Below are 20,347 nucleotides of genomic sequence, written 5' to 3' on the forward strand. Positions count from 1 at the left end.
ATTCCTTCATGCTTGAAGAAAATTGAAAATAAAGTAAGTTAGACTCATTGTCATGGGCTGAATTATGGACCCCTGTAATTCACATGTTGAAGACCTGACCTCAGAACTTCCGAATGTGACTATACTTGGAGATGGGGCCTTTAAAGAGGTCATTACGGTAAAATGAGGTCATACCGGTGGGCTTTAAACCAATATGACTGGTGTCCTTATAAGAAGAGGAGATTAAGACGCAGACAACACACAGACCAAGGGACGACCAGGTGAAGACACAGCGAGAAGACCGCCATCTGCATGCCAAGGGGAGGGGCCTCAGAAGAAACCAAACCTGCTGGCACCTTGACCTTGGACTTCCAGCCTCCAGAGCTGTGAGAAAATAAATCTCTGTTGTTGAAGCCAGCCAATCCGTGGTATTTTGCTATGGCAGCCCTAGTAAACTAATAAACTTATTTAAAGAATCAGTAAAAGGAAAATAAAATAAACCAAAGAAAATATGCAATGGGAATTAACAAAAATAAAAGAAAAAATTAGTAAAATAGAAAACTCAAAAATAGGAGAAGCAAAATTTGATAACCTAGAAGAAATGGATGACTTACTAACAAAATAAGTGACAAAAGTGACCCAAAAAGAAATGAAAAACTTAAAAAGACTAGCCACCATGTAATAGAATACCAAGGTGGGTGAAGATTTACCAGTTTTTTAAAAAAACCATCAGATGATTTTATAGCTGAAGCTCTATCATTTAAAGAAAGTATTCAGACAACGTTATAGCTGAGCTCAATCCAAGGTTTAAAATAATATCGTTTACACTATTCCAGATCATAATAAAAGATGACAAACCCCTCAATTTATGTTCTGTCGCTAATGCAACTTTAACCCTAAAGCCGGATAAAGATAGTTAAGAAAAAGGGATGATACCTGGGAGGAGGCATTCATCTAGCTTATGGTATAAATGCATAAATTTTAAATGAAATATAAGCAAACTGAATCAAACACAATGTTAAAAGAATAATATAATTTGTATCAAACGCAAGGATGACTCGATATCAAGAACCTATAAACATATACAATTTAATACATTAATAAATTAAAGGAGAAAAATATTATTATATCAATAGAATGCTAGAAGACCTTTAGTAAAACCTAACAGTCATTTCTAATTTAAAGGACTTCTACATAAAGCAAAATAGATCAAAGCTACCTGAACATAATCATAATTATTTGCTAAAAATTGAATGCAAATATCTTTCTTGATGATAAAACACTAAAAGACAATCCTATTAAAATCAAGAAAAAAGTCAACTACTATCTTTTTTTAATTGCTTTTATTTATTTATTTATTTATTTATTGAGGAAGATTAGTCCTGAGCTAACATCTGCTGCTAATCCTCCTCTTTTTTGCTGAGGAAGACTGGCCCTGAGTTAACATCTGTGCCCATCTTCCTCTACTTTTCATGTGGGATGCCTACCACAGCATGGCATGCCAAGTGGTGCCATGTCTGCACCCAGGATCAGAACCAGCAAACCCCAGGCCGCTGAAGTGGAACGTACAAACTTAACTGCTGCACAGAACGTGCAAATTTAACCACGGCACTACTGGGCTGGCCCCCTATCATTTTCATTCAATATTGTTTTGGAGATTCAAGAACATGCAGTAAGAGAAGAAAATGAAATCAAAATAGAGATGGTAAGAAGTAGTTGAATTAGGGATATGTTTTTGAGGGTAAAGTTGACAGAACTTGCTGATAGACTGGATATGGAGAGTAAGGAAAAGGAAGGGTCCCAAAAGCTCCTAGATTTTCAACTCAAGCAAGTAGTGAAGAACGGTAGACTCATTTGTTGAGGTGGGGGCCGCCTGGGAAGCAGATTTGGTAGAGAAATCAAGAGTTTTGTTTTGTGCATATTGAGTTTGAGAAAGTGGTTAAAGGCACAGATTCTAGCCTAGACGGCCTGAGTCTGAATCCTAGATTCACAACTTACTAGCTGCATGACCTTGAATAAGTCACTCAATCTCTTTGTGTGTGATTTTCTTCATGTGTGAAATGGAAATAACAATGGTACCTACTTCACAGAGTTGTTGTGAGGATCAAACTATTAATTAATGGGCAGGGATCACTGTGTCATTCACTGAGTCATCTCAAGCTCCTAGAACAGACTGAAACAGAGTGGGTGCTCAATAAATATTGCTGAATGAATAAACGTTTATTACACATCTGAGGGGAGATGTTGAATAGACATGTAGCTCCACAAGTCTGGAAATTAGGGCCAGACATCAATGTACAGACTTTAAAGGTAAGAAAGCAGCTATAATGAAAGGGAAGTCTTTCTTCAGATCTTAAAACAAACAACAGTTGGGGCCGGCCCCATGGCGGAGTGGTTGAGTTCGCGGGCTCTGCTCCGGCGGCCCAGGGTTATGCCAGTTCGGATCCTGGGCACGGACATGGCACCGCTCATCAAGCCATGCTGAGGTGGCGTCCCACATGCCACAACTAGAAGGACCCACAACTAAAAATACACAACTATGTAACGGGGGGGTTTGGGAGAAAAAGGAAGGAATAAAATTTTTTTTAAAAAAACCAAAAACCAAAAACAAAAAAACGTATGACAGCAACAACGTTTAAAAGTGTGTTGGTATTGCAAGAATTGTCTGACAGATCACATTAGGGAGAAGAGTCCAGAAACAGAAATCAATGCAGATAAGGGCACATGAGGAAGGGGCAGATTACTCAAACCCACAGTGGAGCTGGGGAGAGGGGTGAAGGACGTGAGCAGACGGGGATGCGCTTAGATCCTTACCTCACGGTATAACCAAAATAAATGCAAGACAGACTGAGGAGCTGAGAGTAAAATAAGAAAACAAGAAAGCAAAAGCTGTTGAAGGAATTATGGGCAAATATGTAAATCTCTTGAGATGGGGAAGAATTAAAGTCATGGAAGAAATCACAAAGGAAAAAATAGATACATTTGACAACATAAAAATGTTAAACTTCTGAACTTTAAAAAATAGAAAAGTACAAGCATGTTAACAGAAGAAATGAACAGAAAACTATGGAAGAAAAATACAAAAAAACCAATAAACCTATGAATAATTTTCAATCTCTTTCTAGTAGTTAATGAAAGAGACATAACATTTTTCCATATCAAATTAGCAAAAATCTAAAAAATTATAATATTAAGAGTTACCTAAGATGCAGGGAAATTAGTACTTATGATACATTGTTAGTAGGAAAATTTTCTCACTGAAGTTTTGGAAATATATATAAAAAGCTTCAATTTTTTAATATCTTTCATTCCAAGGATTTCATTTTTAGGAAGATATTTTAAGAAAATTTAAATACGCTGTTAAAAGTAATGATGTTGACCTGTGTTTTTAATATGAAAAGATCTTGAAAACAGATTAATCAGAACAAAAAGTAAGTAACAAAACAGAATATACTGTTGACCCAATTCTGTTTAAATATGCTGTCTGAAAGAAAGATTGAAAAGAAATACTCCAAAACCATAAATATGATTGATTGTTTCTTGGTTACAGGATTTTTTGTGATTTTTATTTTCAAATGTATACTGCATATTTTCCAAATATTCTGTAATGAATGTATGCTGTAATTACAAAACATTTAAATTAAACATGCAATACAGTACAATTTAGGATATTTCTATTAGAAAAGATTACTAAGGTAGGTTGAGACTCAAAATTAAGGTTGATGAAATTTGACATTATAACTGAAATTCATTCGTGAGAAAATAAGGGATCTATGCAAAGATCATCACAGAATGTTAAAACCATTAGGTGAAAAGTTGATGGAGAACTTTACAATGGATGCATCATTGTGACAAAACCTGGGCCCTCAGATTATCCTTACTGTCACGAAAAGGGGGACAACTAGACATTAAGTGTCTTGTGATGTGATGCAGTGGGATGCACACAGTGCCACCCAGGAATATTCTTAGGAAGGAGGGAAAGGAGGAGGGAAGGGAAAAACCTAAACCCAATCAAGTGATAGATCTACCAGTGACAGAGAATACATGGGGAGCGAGGGATAAGCTGACCCACGCTACGAGGCAGCTAACAGTCAAATCCAGACTGTGGGAACGCCAACCAGTTAAGTAAGACCTAGTCCTTTCAAAAACTAAATGGGAAGAACAAAAGGGGAAGGGATGCCTTATAGATTAAAAGAAATTTGAGAAATATAACAACCAAGTATGACGTATGGTCCATTTTGGGATCCTGATTTGAACAAACAATAAAAAGTCATTTATTAGATCAGTCAGAGGAACTTCATCATGGACCATGTTACATGACACCACAGAATTTTTGTTAATTTTGCTAGCTGTGGTAATGGCATGTTATTCTAAAATATCCTTATCCTGTTAGCCAGAAATACTGAAGTATTTGCAAGTGACATTATATAACGTCTAAAATTTGATTTTAAATACTGCAGAATTTTAAAAAAAGGTGTCTGTGCAGGATAGGGGGAGCTATATTGACGAAAGAACATTAGCAAAATTCTAGGGGCTGGGAGGTGGTGGAATTGGGTGCAGCGGATTAAGAGGTACGAATTTCCAGTTATAAAATAAATAAGCTCACAGGGAGGTAGCGTAGCACAGGGAATACAGACAATAATATTGTGATAACTTTGCGTGGTGACAGAGGGCAGCTAGGCTTACTGTGGTGATTATTTCATAATTTATATAAATGCCAAATCACTATGATGTACCCCTGAAACTAATAGCATATTGTATGTCAACTATACTTCAATTAAAAAAAATAAAATAAAATTGACGAAATTCTTGAAGTTTAGTGATGAGTACATTGGAGTTCAATAGACTAACTTTTCCACTTTTGTATATATTTGAAAATATCCATAATTAAAATTAAAAAAGAAAATGCTAAAATTAGTAGCACAGACTTTCAGCTGAAGACAAAGCGTTTTTGCTCATGGCTTTGTTATGAACGGACATTGTCCAAGTTTGCTAACGTGAACATTTATTATTCTTTACAAATTAAGATCTTATACCTCTGACTGGGACAAACAGATATTTGGGAATTCTTAGTTTAACCTGTAAATATATACAGATTTTCAAAAATGGTAAAGAAAATCATAGTTAAAATAGATTGTGGGAAGACGTTGTGAGAGGAAACACGTCTGAAAAGCCAAAAAAGAAAACATAACAACCTTGTAAGACACAGCACACGCTCTCTGTAAGATGTTGCATAAAAATGACTGAGACCTTCAGATCCCCCAAGAAGAAATAAAGGTTGTCCAACTTCCTGCATGTCCAAAGGGCCCTTAGTGCGAAAGAAGGAATCATGAGAGTTTTAAAGGGCTCTTTATTTCCAGTCTACTAGACGTCTAAATCTTATAAGGAGATGTCCTTCGTATCTCTGAGTGGGAGACTGTCATCTCACCTCGCACTTCTATTAGACATGACTTACTCATCAGTCTTGCCCTGTACCTGTCCTGCCCTCTAGGGTGTAAGTGTTGGGAGGGCAGGGACCACACCTGCAGAGTCACTGCATAACCCCACCCCTCTACCATAGCTGGCACACAATAAGTGCTCCATAAATATTATTTGACTAACTGAGTATCTTTTTTGTTATAAAATTATTTCCAACCTTCTCTATTCTATATGATAAAAGTTTGGTTTTTTGAGAAAGGGCTGTAGACCCCCTGAAGATTAAATACTAAAATTCCCATAACAATTTTTTTGTTCTTATGGGAATGCACGGAATCAAAGGATGTTTATGATGCCTAATAATGCTCTAGGAAGTTAGCCAAGAACTCCACCATCACCTAGGAGCTTGGAAACCTTGAGCACTTTCCCCCTGGTGAGTTAAGACTATTCAAGCTCAGTCTGCACGAGGAATGCGCTGGCTTATGTTGACATTTCTGTCTTCCCACCGCCCCCCTAAGGAACACTGCAGTCTCTTTTCAGGGTCATATGTGATTCCAGCAGCCTTTTTGGTGTGAGGAAGATAGCCCCACATGCTTCCCTCAGCTCTCACGGCTCTAATAAGAGACAATCCCCACAGCACAGTACAGTTTCTCAGCATGATAAAAGCTAGTTTCTATAAGGTAATAGTTGTCTCTTGAGAAAGTATAGTTTGTAACTCCAGCACTATCAAATTTCCAGGTCATCCTTGCTTGCTGGGAAAAAGAATCCTTATGAAGAGAAGTTGCTCCCTGGAGGGAGAAGAAGGCAACGATTGCCCCCCAAAATGACCCTGTGTCCTGGAAGGATGGCTACAATGGGCCACAGGGAGGCTGCCGGGCTGCTGGGCAGTGGAAGCTTCGGTGACTACAGAAGGAAGATCCCTTAAATGGAATGACTTCGTGGCCCTTCTGTAAAGCTCTCGCGAACTGACCAACACAGTCATCAACCATGCTCTGATCATTTTCAAGCTGTTGAAGTGGCTCAGCGGATTAGCAGGATATTGCACTGACTTTCTCAAATGCACATGCACAGAATCATTTAAGACCATTTTCAAGGGCACAAGGAAAGAGATCTGATAGCCCTACAAGTGAACAGAGAATAATAACAACGTAAAATGGAGCCCCTGTCTCCACCACCAAACGGGGAGAACACTGGCGGAAACCATGTGTCCTGGCATTGCCTCTGCCCCGCATGCTCTCCATGTAAACCCTCTGCTGTCCCGTTTCTGCTGCACCAGGTCTCCACCTCAGGAACGGAGGGAGGAGCTGCGCTGGGGAACGGTCACTTTTCCTCTCACACAAAGCTTCTCCCCTCGCAGTACGAACCTGCTCATCTCACCGCGTTTCCAGTCTCACCCCAGGCAAGAGAACGCTTCAAGGCAACTTCTTCGTGACCTTGGGGGTTTACTTTGATTTTTCAAAAACCTAGATGGACCTAATAAAGGAGGAAAAATATCACTTGACGCAGAATTCCGCCCTGGATAGGTGATTCGGGTTGAGGTTTACGACATCATGACTTCGCCATATTTGCTGAATGTCTTACCTGCTCTACTATCTGCGTTTTCAGATGTGGGCTGTTTTTTACTTTTAATTGCTCTTATTTACCAAACGTCTTATTCATTATATTATCTGGTATTTCAGATGTGCCTTCATTTTTATTTCACTGTAAAGAGAGTCTAGCCTAACAAAATTGGTACCTTGCTTAATTATCCAAGAACCGTCAAGCTCCCTGTCCGGGTGGGTTGAGCTGACAGATTCCATGGCAGTGACTGGCATTTCCTGAAGTCTTTACAACCAACGCTTTCGATAAGAGCTAAAGAATTTGCCTTCAATAGGAAGTTTTAAGTACTGACAATTTGTTTGATAAGGATCAAACATTTTGTTATCAAATGGCTTCAAACATTCCAAAGGACTGTTGCAGTGGTCCTCTCATCATCTTCCAAAAACAAACAAGCAAACAAATAAACCTTCGGAATCTTCTGCAATTTAAAGTAATTGTATCACTACTTATATTTCTGAAAATAGCCATGTGGATAAATATATCTTAATATGTCTACGGGAGGAGGTAACAATGGGGAATATTTCCAAAAAGTATAAAGTCAATGACAGATTGAATGAATATAATATACTTTATAATATTTTGGATGTTTACATTTTGCCATTCTCTTTTGTTTTTTCACTCAAATACTAGACAGAAAAATATTTTGGCTTTTCTATTCTCTTCTGAGCAAGTCTAGGCTGCTTCACCTGTGGTCAAGCACAGAATGAGCTAGAAAATTCTATAATAATACAGTTCACTATATCAATTGAGATATGCTATGGGACAAATCATGTCCAACAGAAAAATCATAACCACATAGAGAAAAGCCTTCCACAGAAGGGTGATGCCTGTCCGTTTGGTTTCTTCCCAAACCCTTGACTTTGCTCGTTTGGGCAACTACATTATCATTTCAGTTGTAATCAGTACTTATAAACTATACATATATATAGTTTATATGTTTATAGTAACATATATGTAAAATGAGCTCACCGGTCCTTATAGGCCCTTCAGGCACCTCCCATGAACTCTCGACCATTAGTTCAGTGTGTGTATTCAATTACCAGACAGAGCTTTTAGAGTTCTCTGTCTCAAAGCTGTTTATTAAGCCATGATTATTAAGAAATAACTTCATAAAAGCAATTCAACGAGGTGAAGGGGTGTGTGGTTATATAACAGATGGATCAAACTGTGCCAAGGGTTGTAAAATTTTTCCTTTTAATTTTAAGGAGGAGGCCCCACAGAAAGACCCAAAGTCCATTCACTTTCACATGTTCACATTTAACTCATTTCAACAATTATTCACCTGGACTACGCCCTGCGGTTCAGAGATGAAGAAGACAGGCTTCCTCTTCAAGGGGCCAACAATCTGAGAAGAAATCGGTAAATAGATGCCAACCACGTAACAACATAGTAAGTATAAAACTATCGATATGAATGAAAGGCTCTGGGAATACGTGAGAACAAGTGATCAACTCCCCCTGGAGAAAGTGTGGACAGATCATAGATTCAGTTTATTGCCGCCTCCCAACATTCAGTTTTCCCTCTGGGTGGGATTGTAAGGGATTGTGCCTCACTTGGGTTCCAGGAACGAGTCTTTGTAAGTGTAAGCCCTTTTCAAGTGATTAGCTTAAAAATGGACTCAGTCTGTGATTTTCATTGGCTATATCGACTGGTTCAAGGAAACTTAATTGGTACAGGCAGAGGGAAATCTAGGACTTTTGTTTGAAAAGTCCACCCCTCCTCCCATTTTCTTTCTATCAGGAGTCTTCTTAGTCTCCCTCGCTGGTCCCCTCTCCTCCTGGACCTCTGGGTTTTGAGGGCCCCACGGCTCAGTCTTTGGTCTTCTTCTTTTCTCTACTTACTCTTGCTTCCTTGGTGACTCATCCAGTCTATGGCTTTAAATATTACCTATATGCTGACAATTCTGAAATACATCTCAACAGTCTAGATTTCTCTCCCAAATGCAGACTCATAGATCCCTCTACCCACTCAACATCTCCATCTGGATGGTTGATAGACTTGTAAAATTCCACATATCCAAGACTTGAGCCGGGATCTTCCTCCCCACATCTGCTCTAGCCATGGCCTTCCCCATCTCAGATAATGGCTTAGGTCAAAAATCTTGGAGTCATTCTTGACCCTTCTATCATCTCCCACACCCAATCTGTCAGAAAATCCCATTAGCCTTACATTCAGACTCTTTCCACCATGTCTCATCAGCTCCCCCGCTGCCACCCTGGTCCAGCCACTAGCCTCTCTTGGTTAGATTATTAACAGTCTACTAACTGGTTTCCCAGATTCCACTCCTGCTCCCCTAGGGTCCTCTTTCAACACAGGCCTCGTAAACTTGGGGAGATCATTTTATCTTTGACTGAAAGCCCTGCAGATGAAAAGCCAAAGCCCTGCAATGGGCCCACGTGACCCGGCCCTCTGTTACTCCCACGATCTAATCTCTGACCGTGAACCCTGTACTCACTCCACTCCAGCTCCACTGGCCTCCCTGATGCTGGTCAAACATGCTGGGGGGATTCCTGCTGTTGGTTCTTCCAGCTGGAACCCTCTTCCTCAAGCTATGCACATGTCTCACTCTCTCATATCCTTGTGTCTTTGCTCAGGTGCCATTTTCTTGATGAAGTCTTCCCTGACCACCTTATACAAACTACAAACCACCTCCTCCCACACTCCCAATCCTCCTGCCTCTGCACTACGTTTTTCTTTTTCTATAGACTTCGTCACATTTAACATGCTATATGATTTACATATGTCTGTATAAAAATGTGTGTGTGTGTGTGTGTATGTATTTTTAATGTGTATCTTCCCCCAGTTGAATGTATGTTCCACAAGGGGAGGGATCTTTAATCAGTTTTATTTATTGATGTATCCCAAGGGCCTAAAAAGTGCATGGCATGCAGTGGATACCCAATAAATATTTGTTAAATAAATAAATGAAATAAGGCAGTCAGTCAGATGGCAAATCCAACACACAAAAGAAAGAAATGAAAGAACTGGATCCAAAGCCCTGATCAAATCATGCCTGAAGTCCATGCTGGACTTTTTCAGTACCCTAAAGCCACTACTGTATTTTATTTTTAAGCCAGTTTGAGTTCAGTTTTCTGTTACTTCCAGCAAAAGGGCATCCTAAGAGACAGAGAAAGTAAGGGAACCTTCAGAGACCTCACATGAGGAGAGCCTTAAAGGGTAACTAGGATCTCATACTCCTTCATAGCCATGGGACTTAAAAGAGTGGTCTGCACACCTTGTGTGCATTCCTCATCACCCTAAAGAGGCTTCCACACCTAGGACCACCCTGAAGCTGCAGTCACTCATGTCACAGGGATCCTCCGATCAGACAGTGTTCAACTCTTATCTTGCTTGTCCTCTCTGTAGAATTCTCTCAAAAGAATTTGCCTCTTCTCTGCAGAGCTGGCCCCCTTCCCCTCCCCTCCCATGCCTTCTTTATACCGCTTTCTCCTGGATTTCCACTCCCTTTCTGGAAACTCCTCTCCGCCTCCATGATGGAGGCGGGATGTCCCTAGAGGTTAGTGCTCCCCAGGGCTGTTTCTGTGGACCACAGCACATCTTACTCCACAGTGTCCCCACGAGGGAGCGCATCCAGTCCCATGACTTCCATCAAGTAGAGATGATGTTCTGCTCAGTCCCAATTACGATGTCCACCTCAGCCCTTGGAATACCACACCCAGAGATTCCACAACCAGCAGACAGTGCCTCTTAGATCTGCCTCAAAAAACTCAAACTCAGTCACGGAATTCATTTATTCCACAGGACATGCCTGCTCCCGTGTGCCCTGTCTACTTGAATGGTCCCACTTGACTCCTCCTTCCCTTGCCCCCACTTCCAGTTGGTTCCCCAGATGACACAGTCGCTTCCCGCGTGGGCTCCTAACCTCATGTGCTGTCCTTGCCTCTCTGCCCCTACTGCCAACCCTTTCTCTTGTGTTTATCACGGGGTACAGCTCCCCGCCTGGGGGCACTTTGGAAATGTGGGTGGAGTACTTTGGGTTGTCACAGAGACTGTGGGGCAGCACAGCACTTAACTGTAAGGGTCCAGGGATGCCAGTCACCCTGCAACACCCAGGGCAGCCACGTGATCCACATGGCTCTCAAACGTCTGCCACAGTCACCTGCGTGGTGCCGCCAAAGCGACTGCCTACTGAAATAATTGCCTTTTTATTTCTTCATCTTATAATTAGGGACTATGTTGATTTTTTAAAAAAATATTACGTGTCAATAGGCTGCATCATCTATGAATTTTATTCAGAATAATAAAGCTTATGACAGGAACTCATTGCTACTCAGACACAGCCTAGAACACGCGGCCTGAACCTCTGGTTGCCAGCTGGTAGCTCCCCTGCTTAAGAGGTCTGCGTGCGTCTTTTGTTTCACACCCAGTTAAGTTTGATTTTAGACAAACAACAAATCATACTTTAATAAGTCTTATGCAAATATCTGAGATGTACTTTTTCTAAAAATTATCCATTTATATGAAATTCAGATTTAACAGGGTGTCCTGTACTTTTATTTGTTAAATCTGGCACTCCTATTTGACCCACATGCTTTTTTTGGCCAATATTGAATTTTCCCATGTTTTCTTTTTTTTTTTAACAGTATATTGCTTAATTTCCAGACAGTTTGGGTTTTCTACTTATTATTTTATTGATTTTTTTTTTAAGATTGGCACCTGGGCTAACAACTGTTGCCAATTTTTTTTTTTTTTCTGCTTTATCTCTCCAAACCTCCCCTGTACACAGTTGTATATCTTAGTTGCAGGTCCTTGTAGTTGTGGGATGTGAGACGCTGCCTCAATGTGCTCTGACGAGCGGTGCCATGCCCGCGCCCAGGATCTGAACCCTGGGCCGCTGCAGCGCAGCGCGCGAACTTAACCACTCGGCCACGGAATCGGCCCCTTCCCATGTTTTCTTACCTTTGACCAGCTTTCCTCAAAGTTTTGGAAATCTTTAAGTTTCTGCCATCTTCCCTAAACTATTTTCAAATTGATTTAACCAGCTACAAATATGATCCTCATTTTCCCATTTAGGTAGAGAAATCCTTCAGTAGCTCTCCATTTTCTCAAGTTAAAAGTCCCGAAGCCTTTACACGACTCCAAGGCCCCTCCCAGCCTCGTCTATCACTCCTCCCGCTTGCTCTCACTTAATCCACTTTTCAAAGTTGTAAGTTAGTTTGATGTATTCACCTCTTGCATGTGTAGGAAAACCTCTTCCCCGGATTCTCAAAGTCTTAACTCAGGCATCACCTCCTTGGAGAAGTGTCTTGACACGAATCACTCCTTGCACCTCCCTCCTGCACCCCAAAATCTGGGTTAGATCTTCACTGCTATCACCGTTTCCCCGTCTAGAGATGTTAGGGTGAAGGAGGGCTGACAGCCCGCACCCCCCGGAGAGGCTCGCTAACGCTTAACTAAAATCACATGTGCCAGTTGCCACGCATGGGGCTTGTCCAAAGTAAGTGTGAAAACGTGAGCTGTTGCGGGGCTCCCCGCCCCTCGCCACCTCGGCAGGCCGTCCCCGGAGCAAAGCAAAGCAGAGGGGACGCGGCCGGGGAGCGGAGGCAACTGTCCCCGCTCAGAAGAGAACAACGTTGGTATTTACTGATGCCCCCCTGCTCCCTGCCACGAGTTCGGCTACATGCCCTTTGCTTTCCTCCTGCCTCATCAGAGTTCCGTTTAGGGACCTGAATAACTGGGCGCGGCTCTTGGGGAGGGCAGGGCTGACTCCCGGAAAAACTGTGGGGCGTGGGCATCAGGAGGGCCTCCTAGCTAGCTCCCGTCCTTGAGGCCTTCCCGACAGGTCCTGAGCAGAGGCGGCTCTGGGGGAAGCTGTTCTTAGCCCGCCCCGACCCCGCCTCCGAGGAGCAGCTTGGGGGCAGTGGTTTCTCCCAGTCTGATCTTTTTTGACAACACACTGTTCCCTGAGTTCTACAGAGATGGCCGAAGGCAAGCTGACCAATTAATTCCCAGCAACGGGGACAATGGATTAGCGTGCGAGCCCTAGCATATCCTGCCAAAGGCTTCCAGGTCTCCTCATGGAAAGAGGAGTCGCCCGGGCTTTCAGGCACCAGAAGCCGATGTGAAGGAAACGGAGTGACGCAGCTTTCAGTGCAGTGGGCAACGGGGTCAAGTCAGAAGGAACATGGGCTCGCCCCTCGGGGCCTCAGAGCAGCTCTGCTGGCATCTGCACGATTTCCCTTGGTTCTAAAGATGACGAGGAAAAGCTTGAAAACCACCAGCCTAATTCAGATCCCACATTTTACACAAAAGGCAACTGAAGACCAGAGAGGTTAAGTGGGTTGAATAAGGTTACTCAGCAGCGCATCAGGACCAGACCCAGGTCTTGCCAACTTCCAGCCCAAGGCTCTTTCTGCCCGGCACCCAGTTCTAGGAGGCCCTCGGGTTTCACCAAGAAACGACTGTCCTGGGAGGGGCCCCGAGGCTGGGACCTGGGGCGAGACCCCGGAGCAGGTTCTGAAGTTGGAGCCTCGCCTGACTAGTTGTGACCCACCAGCTGGTCCGGAATGCAACTTTGACCTGCGGCCGAGAGCCCAGGGATACTTTGACAGTTCCGAGGCCCGCGCCTGCCCGCCAGGCCCTTCGCATTTTCCCGTGCCGTGCACTTCAGAGTTCATTTGGGAAACTCCGCCTCTGAAAATGATTTTCCGAATAGAAGTGAGAGGTACGTTTCTTTCCGAAAGAGCGCAGAGAGGGAGTCCCTGTGATCCCTGAGCGCCCGGGCCGCACCTCTGCCTCCAACGTGTGCTCTCAGCGTTCGCATCCCGCGTGATCCTTGCGCGCTGCGGCCAACCTCCTGAGGAGCCAGGGCGGACCCTCACTTCTCACTGAGGACACAGGATCCCGGCGTCCAAGTGACTTGCCTGGGCTCGCCCCGGACGTGGAGTTTGCCCTAGCCCCCTGACCGCAGTTGAGCGCCCCATTACCCGCAGCTGTCACCCTGTGTGGCATTTTGACTGACGGACAAGGTCACTCATAGACTCTTCTCTTTCCTGCTGATTATTTGATGTGAACACATGACTTACTGATAGACAAGGTCTTTTCAGACAACACCGTTCCTCAGAGCATCCAGTCATGGAGGGGCTTCTTCCCTGTAGAGTTAGGGACACTCTTCCCTCAATGGGGGGCCCAGATGCATTACGTTTCTTTTTGATCTCACCCTTTCCTTAAGTTGCCTGGGGCGTTCGTAGGCGCCCTCACACGCGGTTGGTCCGGTTGCCCTGGAGGTCACTGTGGAGCCCGACTTGGGTGCTGATTTCCTGGAGTAACTCCCTGCTTCACCAGCAGAGAGTGAATTGGGTGCTCTCTCTCAACACACACACACACACACACTACATATATACATTTGTGTACACACGCATACGTGTGTATGTATATAAAACATTTTGTGGTATTCATTAGTGCTCTTTGCCATATTCTCAGCTCTCTGCCTTCTGAGCACAAGCCTTCCTGGCCCTTTTGTGAGTAGGTGGAGTCATAGACTGGTTCTGTCCAATGAGGTTGATGAGAAATAACGTGTGTTACTTCTAGGTTGAGTCTTCAATAGCTGGCATGAAACCCCTAGAGCTCTTTTCTCCTCTGCAAGTGACCAACAAGGTCGGAGATGCTGGCTGCTCCCTTACCTGAATCCCTGAACAACCATCATGGGCAGACCCCCGCCTCACTGAGCTCCAGTGGACAGGTAGCAGAAATAAAATATACTTTGTTGTTTTCAGGCTGCAAGAATATGGAGCTGTTTGTTATGCAGTACAAGCAGCCTGGCCTGACTGATACACTTTACAGAGTCAGGCACTTTTTATGCATACTCGATTTCATCCTCCAAATAAATCTAGAAGGCAGGTAGTATTTTCATGCCCATTTTATGGATGTAAAAGCCTAGGCTGAGAGAAGTTAATTAACTTGTCTAAGACCACTACAAACAGCTAAGACGGTCCTCTGTTCCACATCTCTGTGCTCCAAATCCTGGCTCTTAATCACACTCCATCTCTGTTCTCTCGGCTTAGCTGCTGTCTGAGCCAGGAGGAAAATAATGCTTGTTACACATTCTCCCAAAACACATATTTGCTTCATCATGTCACTTAACGCACAACCTCAAATTTCCTATTGTACTCAAAATCCACATGTTGCAAAAGGAAAATTTGGTTTTTGACAAACTATTATGGCATCATAAATTATTTGTTTAGTGTTTGGCATTCTACCACTTTCTAGAAAATATGACCTGACAAATGTTAATCCTTCTCACAGCAAGCAGCCCGCAGCTAAGAAAATTAGTTTTATTAACCGAAAAATCATTCTTAGAATTGATGGCTGTGTGGACGACCTTTGGCCTACTGTAATATAGCAATGTGTCTACCACAGTAAAGACGCCGGAGTGAGACAGGCCCGCAGAAGGCAACAAAGGAGCGGCATTCCAAAGACAAGTCACTGAGACCCATGCGACAGCCATGGAAGGGGGAGGAATCAGTTACCAGAAGTGACAGTGTTTTGGCAGCTCCGTTACTTTAACTGACAAGACAAATAAAACTTATGTAAATTATTTTTTTAAGGAGCAAGTCAGAAGAGTTACAGCAATAAATTAAAGTTTGTCTTGGACTGTGATGTTAGTCCACTGGGGGGGTCCCCTCCGTCTGCAATGCACTGAGGTCAGCATTTCCCTGTTACAAACATTAAAACCTTTCTTGTTCTTCTACTAATTTTTCTTTGGTTATTTGATTTAATCTGGGTTTTATTCTGCTGTTAATCCTCTCAGACTTACTTTGCCCTTCCGATATTCTCTTTGAGGCATATCCTCAACTGAGTGTGCTTATGGGTAAGTGCAAATCCCCCATGAAGTTTGGGGGAATAGAGAGGGCAGTCCATTAAAATAGCCATTGTTGTTTCAAATGCAACGTGTTCTAAAGAGATTGTGAGATAGTCTAAATTTTGGACTTTCTAAATTTGGACTCTCAAATACTAACGTGACTTACATTTAAAATGCCTATAGGTACTTTCAGGGAGGCAGAAATGAAAGTCTTTCTTAAGCTATGGTCACATTGATTCTGTGAGTAGAAATAAGAAACTAAAAAAATAAACAAACAAAATAAATACCCTCCTCCTGATAATTATTCTTTACCTAGCATATCACTATGCAAATTGGGATGAGCAGTTTCCACTTTATTTACTGGTCAAAGACAAGGGTATTGGGATCTTGCTGAGGAACAGGACATAAATCCAGGGGCTTTTGAAGTCTTTAGTGGCTTACGGTTCAAAACTTTGCTTCCTCCAGATGAAGGTTCAAACACAATTTAGGTCAAAGGTTAAAGAAGTCCGCCACTTCAGGGGACAGATAAGGGTTTTGAAGGTTGCGCCTGAGGCCTGGTGGCTGAGCCAGGCGGGGAAGATAGAGGATAAAGGGGGCCTGGCTCCACCCTCAGTTATCCGCCTCTGGTTTCCATAAGAACTAATGTTCATTAAATTTCTCTCCCTTAATAAAGAAGAAAGATTCACAACTAAAAATATAAATCCTACCTTTGTCCTGACAGACTAGGGCAGCGTCCTCTGCGCCTGCTCTGTTTTCTGCAGCGTGGGCTTCACGATGAGTCACAGGTATTTATGAAACTGTGCTTGATTCAACTTTTCCTTTCTCCCCAAGTGCCCGAGTGCTCCAGTGTCTCTCAGTCAGAGAAAGATGGCGTGGGTGGGTGTTTCTCCCGGAAGAGCTCTCGGTGGAGAGAGCGGACCCAAGGGCTCCCTTGGCGCCAGCTGATGGGGACCGAGGCGTCAGGGGCGTGTGCCGCGCACAGATGTCGCTGCCCTGTAAAGGCGGCTTAGCAGCGTAGAAACTTTATTTTTTTACAACCCGTTCTGATGGGATTGGACTCAGTGCTATATATTTCATTAAATCTGCCCCCCCCAAAAAAAGAAATTCATTCACGTTTTCCTCAGACTTCTGGTTCTCTCCCCAGACTCATCAATATTGCCATTTAGCACTTCTGTGTTAATTGTGAAGCCAAGATAAGGATTTTCCTACATAAGCAGTAAGACAATAGCAGCCTTTGGATATAGTTCTGTGGCATCAAAGAAGAGTAACACAGTGCAAACAGAGAAAGTAAATCTCCCACACACAAGCAGACGAGGTGGCTTTCATTATTTCCTCCGCGTGCGTGGCCTCAGAAATGGAGACAAGGCTTCCCAGGGCAAGATTTTTGTAAAGGAGGACTCAACAATCAGTACAAAAGATGATTTCACGTGTGTGGTCCCCATGCTAGAGCCAGGGAATGATGGCTGAGAGGGCTGGGGTCTTGGGATGACATCTATTGCCAACTCTGCGCTAGGACCTTACTTGTTCTCCACCTCTGTTTTTCATGCCTACAGCTGAGGACAACTCAGCCATCAGGCTGTGCCATCAACCTGCGGGAGGGGCTGTGTTTTCCCTCCACATTAGCTGCATCTCAGAAATACCTCTGTTTATACCTTTCCTGCTCGCATAGGTAGAAACCAGTGCAGGGCATGGCCAGGCATGGAGTTGGCACCCCAGAGTGGGCAAATGTTCTCAAGGTCACAGAGCTGTGACCCCAGCTCCCCACTTCTCTCCTCACGTATCCCCAAAGCTTTCTCGAGCAGTGTTAGAAAGAAACACTGCCACTGGTTAGAAGTGCTTCTGTTATAAAAGGAAGATTCTCATCTCAAACCACAGATGAGTTCATTCGAGAGGAAACTGAAGAACAGGGACACGAAGGCAAGCCCTGTGTTGATTATCTGCACTTACACAAACTCTCAGCAGCTGGCTTAGAGCAGGGCTTGGTGAGCACACGGAGCATCTGGACGTGGTGTTACATGCAGACTTGATTCACTGGGCATGGGGTGGCCCTGAGGTTCAGCATTTCTAGCAAGGTCCCAGGTAATGTGATATTGTCAGTCTCTGGACCGCACTTTGAGTAGCAGAGCAAAGAAGCAGTATAATATTCTTGGCTCAAATTCCTGTACCAACAATTGTCATACAAGCAACTGTTACTTAAGCTAAGCTTCAATTTTTTCTTCTGTAAAATGGGGCTGTTATGAGTATTAACTAAGAAGGTGTCTTGGAAATCCAGATGGAAATGATGAGAGCCCGAAAGAAGGCAATAGTCTAGGGGTGGGCATAGGAGTATATGCTCCTGAGACATGAAGGAGTTCCAATCAACAGGATTGGCTGAGCGTGGAAAGTGAGGTAGAAGAGAGTCAAGGGTGATCCCCAGATTGCGGCAGTGGCTGGCCAGGTGGATGTGGTTGCATTCACTGAATACAGAAGGCGCATGTGGAAGGAGGAGAGGGCCATCCTGGGGAGAAATGATGAGTATGATTTGGACACCTTGAGTTGGGGATCTGGGCCAGAGCTACATATTTGAGAGAGCTCACTGGGGGAGACCATGTAGGTGACAAGAGAGGAGGAGTCAGGACAGAACCCTGGCAAACACTCACGTTCAGAAGAATCTACAAGAGAGGCTGAGAAAGTAGTCAGAAAATGGGAAGACAACCAGGAAAGCATGGCACCTGCTCTGGGAGGTTGGGAATGGCAGCACTGACAAAGACGGGGTGAGTAGGGAAGGAAGCACTTTTGGGAGAGAAGATAGTAAATTCCACATCAGACACACTGATTTTGAGTCACGGAAGCAAGAAGCCCGGGTTTGGAAAGACAAGGCAGTTGCACCAGCAGAACTAGGCAGACCTTCAAGAGCCTGCAGCATTTGGATGTGGCTGTGAATGACCAAAAGGCTGAGGGGGCAGCTACTAGGCAGTGTCTGGGGAAGAGGAACCAGGAAGTATACACTGGGAGGCTCAGAGATGGCAGGGCAGTGAGAACACAGGGATGCACAAAGGCTGAGGGAGGCCAGTTTCATAGTCAATTGTCATTTATTTTTTAAAATATGGCAATTAGAAAAGCTAAAAGAAAAATTCCTCCATGAAATAATTTTAAAATCTTAAAAATCTTTTAATTCGATATCATAAATATTAGAGATTGAAAACATCAGTGGAAATTTGGAGGGGACTTTTAAATCTGCATTGATAATGACAACCCCGCTAATTAAAAAGTTCAATAGAGCAACTTGTTTGTAAGCAAAATAGCAAATAACTGATCTGTATACATTTTCACAGGATAGGCCACACTGCTGGGTGATTTTAGGTCCATGTGTGCCTAAGCTATCCTCCTTTCGCTACAGAGTTTTTAGGTTTCCGTTCCACATTAGCTCTGATGATACACCTTAGATGCCAGGCTCTGTTCCTCTTTTAATTTTCCCTGCTCTTGCAGTGACAAGAAGTCCACATCAGTCCTTAGATCTAGAAATGGTCAAGTAAAAATTCTAATATGATGCAGACCACAGTACCAGAGTCAAATGAACAGTAAGACTTGGGAATACAACCTTACCTCCTTCATCCTGACATCCCAGCCTTTAGCTGACCCGGGGCCCAGCCCACAGAGGCCCTTCACAAATGTTTGTTGAGTGAAAGCCAACATAAAATATTGCATTTAACAGGCTCTGCTGAAATCCCACTACTTCAGAGGGCTTTTCCTGACGAAGCCCACTCTCAGAAGGCACTTTGTACTCATGGATTTCTATATAAGCTTTTAATCTCGCCATCTTGCAATTATTATTATTCACGTGTTGTGTTTAATTATTCTCTTATTAATTTGTGTGTGTGTGCAAGTGTGCACATGCACGTGTGCTTTACGTCTTCAGTTGACTACAGGTCCCTTGAGTAGGTCCTTTAGTTTCCTCTGTTTTGAATTCCCGAAGGGCCTTATACAGGTCCGGGCACAGTGGACGCTTAAAGAGGCATGTTGATGAAATCTCTCTCCTCTGCCTGGGCTGCACTCTCAAACATTTTAATCGCTGCCAATAATTCTTTTGCCCCTAGTACGTACGCTTTTTACTTTACAGAAAAATGAAAAATTAAAAATATTTGAATGCTAAGGTTTTGTACTAGAATGAATTTCTAAAAGAATTAAGTCAATTCTTCTCTAGAAGTTTAGTAGAGACTGGATTCTTTGCCAGGAAACTTCCACATACACCTAAAGGCTGATGTCAGATACATTGTACATCTCACCCACGCTGGAGCTCTTACACATCAGACACATACTGCACTTGTGTTCTGTAGATCACGGGGAAAACCATGCTCCGTGTTCACATGCAAACAAATATATTATGGGAAAGACACAAAGTAACAATCATGCGAACTAAATGGATTCCTTACGATTTACTAAAAAGCGGACATTTCACTGATGAGTATTCATTTCAGTAAGATCCTTTTTGGAAACAGAAAGTTTTCCAAGGCAGAGAGGAATCAGTTCTGCTACTAGATACAACGATATAGG

At 43.2% G+C, this 20,347-nt stretch overlaps 1 long non-coding RNA gene across 9 annotated transcripts in view; it reads left to right on the forward strand.

Moving 5' to 3' along the window:
- LOC139045691 (uncharacterized) overlaps positions 1–20,347 on the forward strand; it is a 222,856-nt gene that overhangs the window by 186,091 nt on the left and 16,418 nt on the right. For 5 of the 9 annotated variants that reach the window (XR_011504599.1, XR_011504609.1, XR_011504602.1 and 2 more), the window contains 3 exons: positions 6,133–7,423; positions 8,199–8,382; positions 12,923–16,084. The exons of 1 other annotated variant lie outside the window; for it this stretch is intronic. This is a non-coding gene — a long non-coding RNA (uncharacterized lncRNA). Of the gene's footprint in view, positions 1–6,132; positions 7,424–8,198; positions 8,383–12,922; positions 16,085–20,347 lie in introns of those variants that run through there. 3 more of the 9 variants (XR_011504601.1, XR_011504600.1, XR_011504604.1) reach the window with 3 other exon arrangements.

The sequence above is a fragment of the Equus asinus genome, chromosome 7, assembly GCF_041296235.1.
Source record: "Equus asinus isolate D_3611 breed Donkey chromosome 7, EquAss-T2T_v2, whole genome shotgun sequence".
Classification (NCBI taxonomy): Eukaryota; Metazoa; Chordata; class Mammalia; order Perissodactyla; family Equidae; genus Equus; species Equus asinus.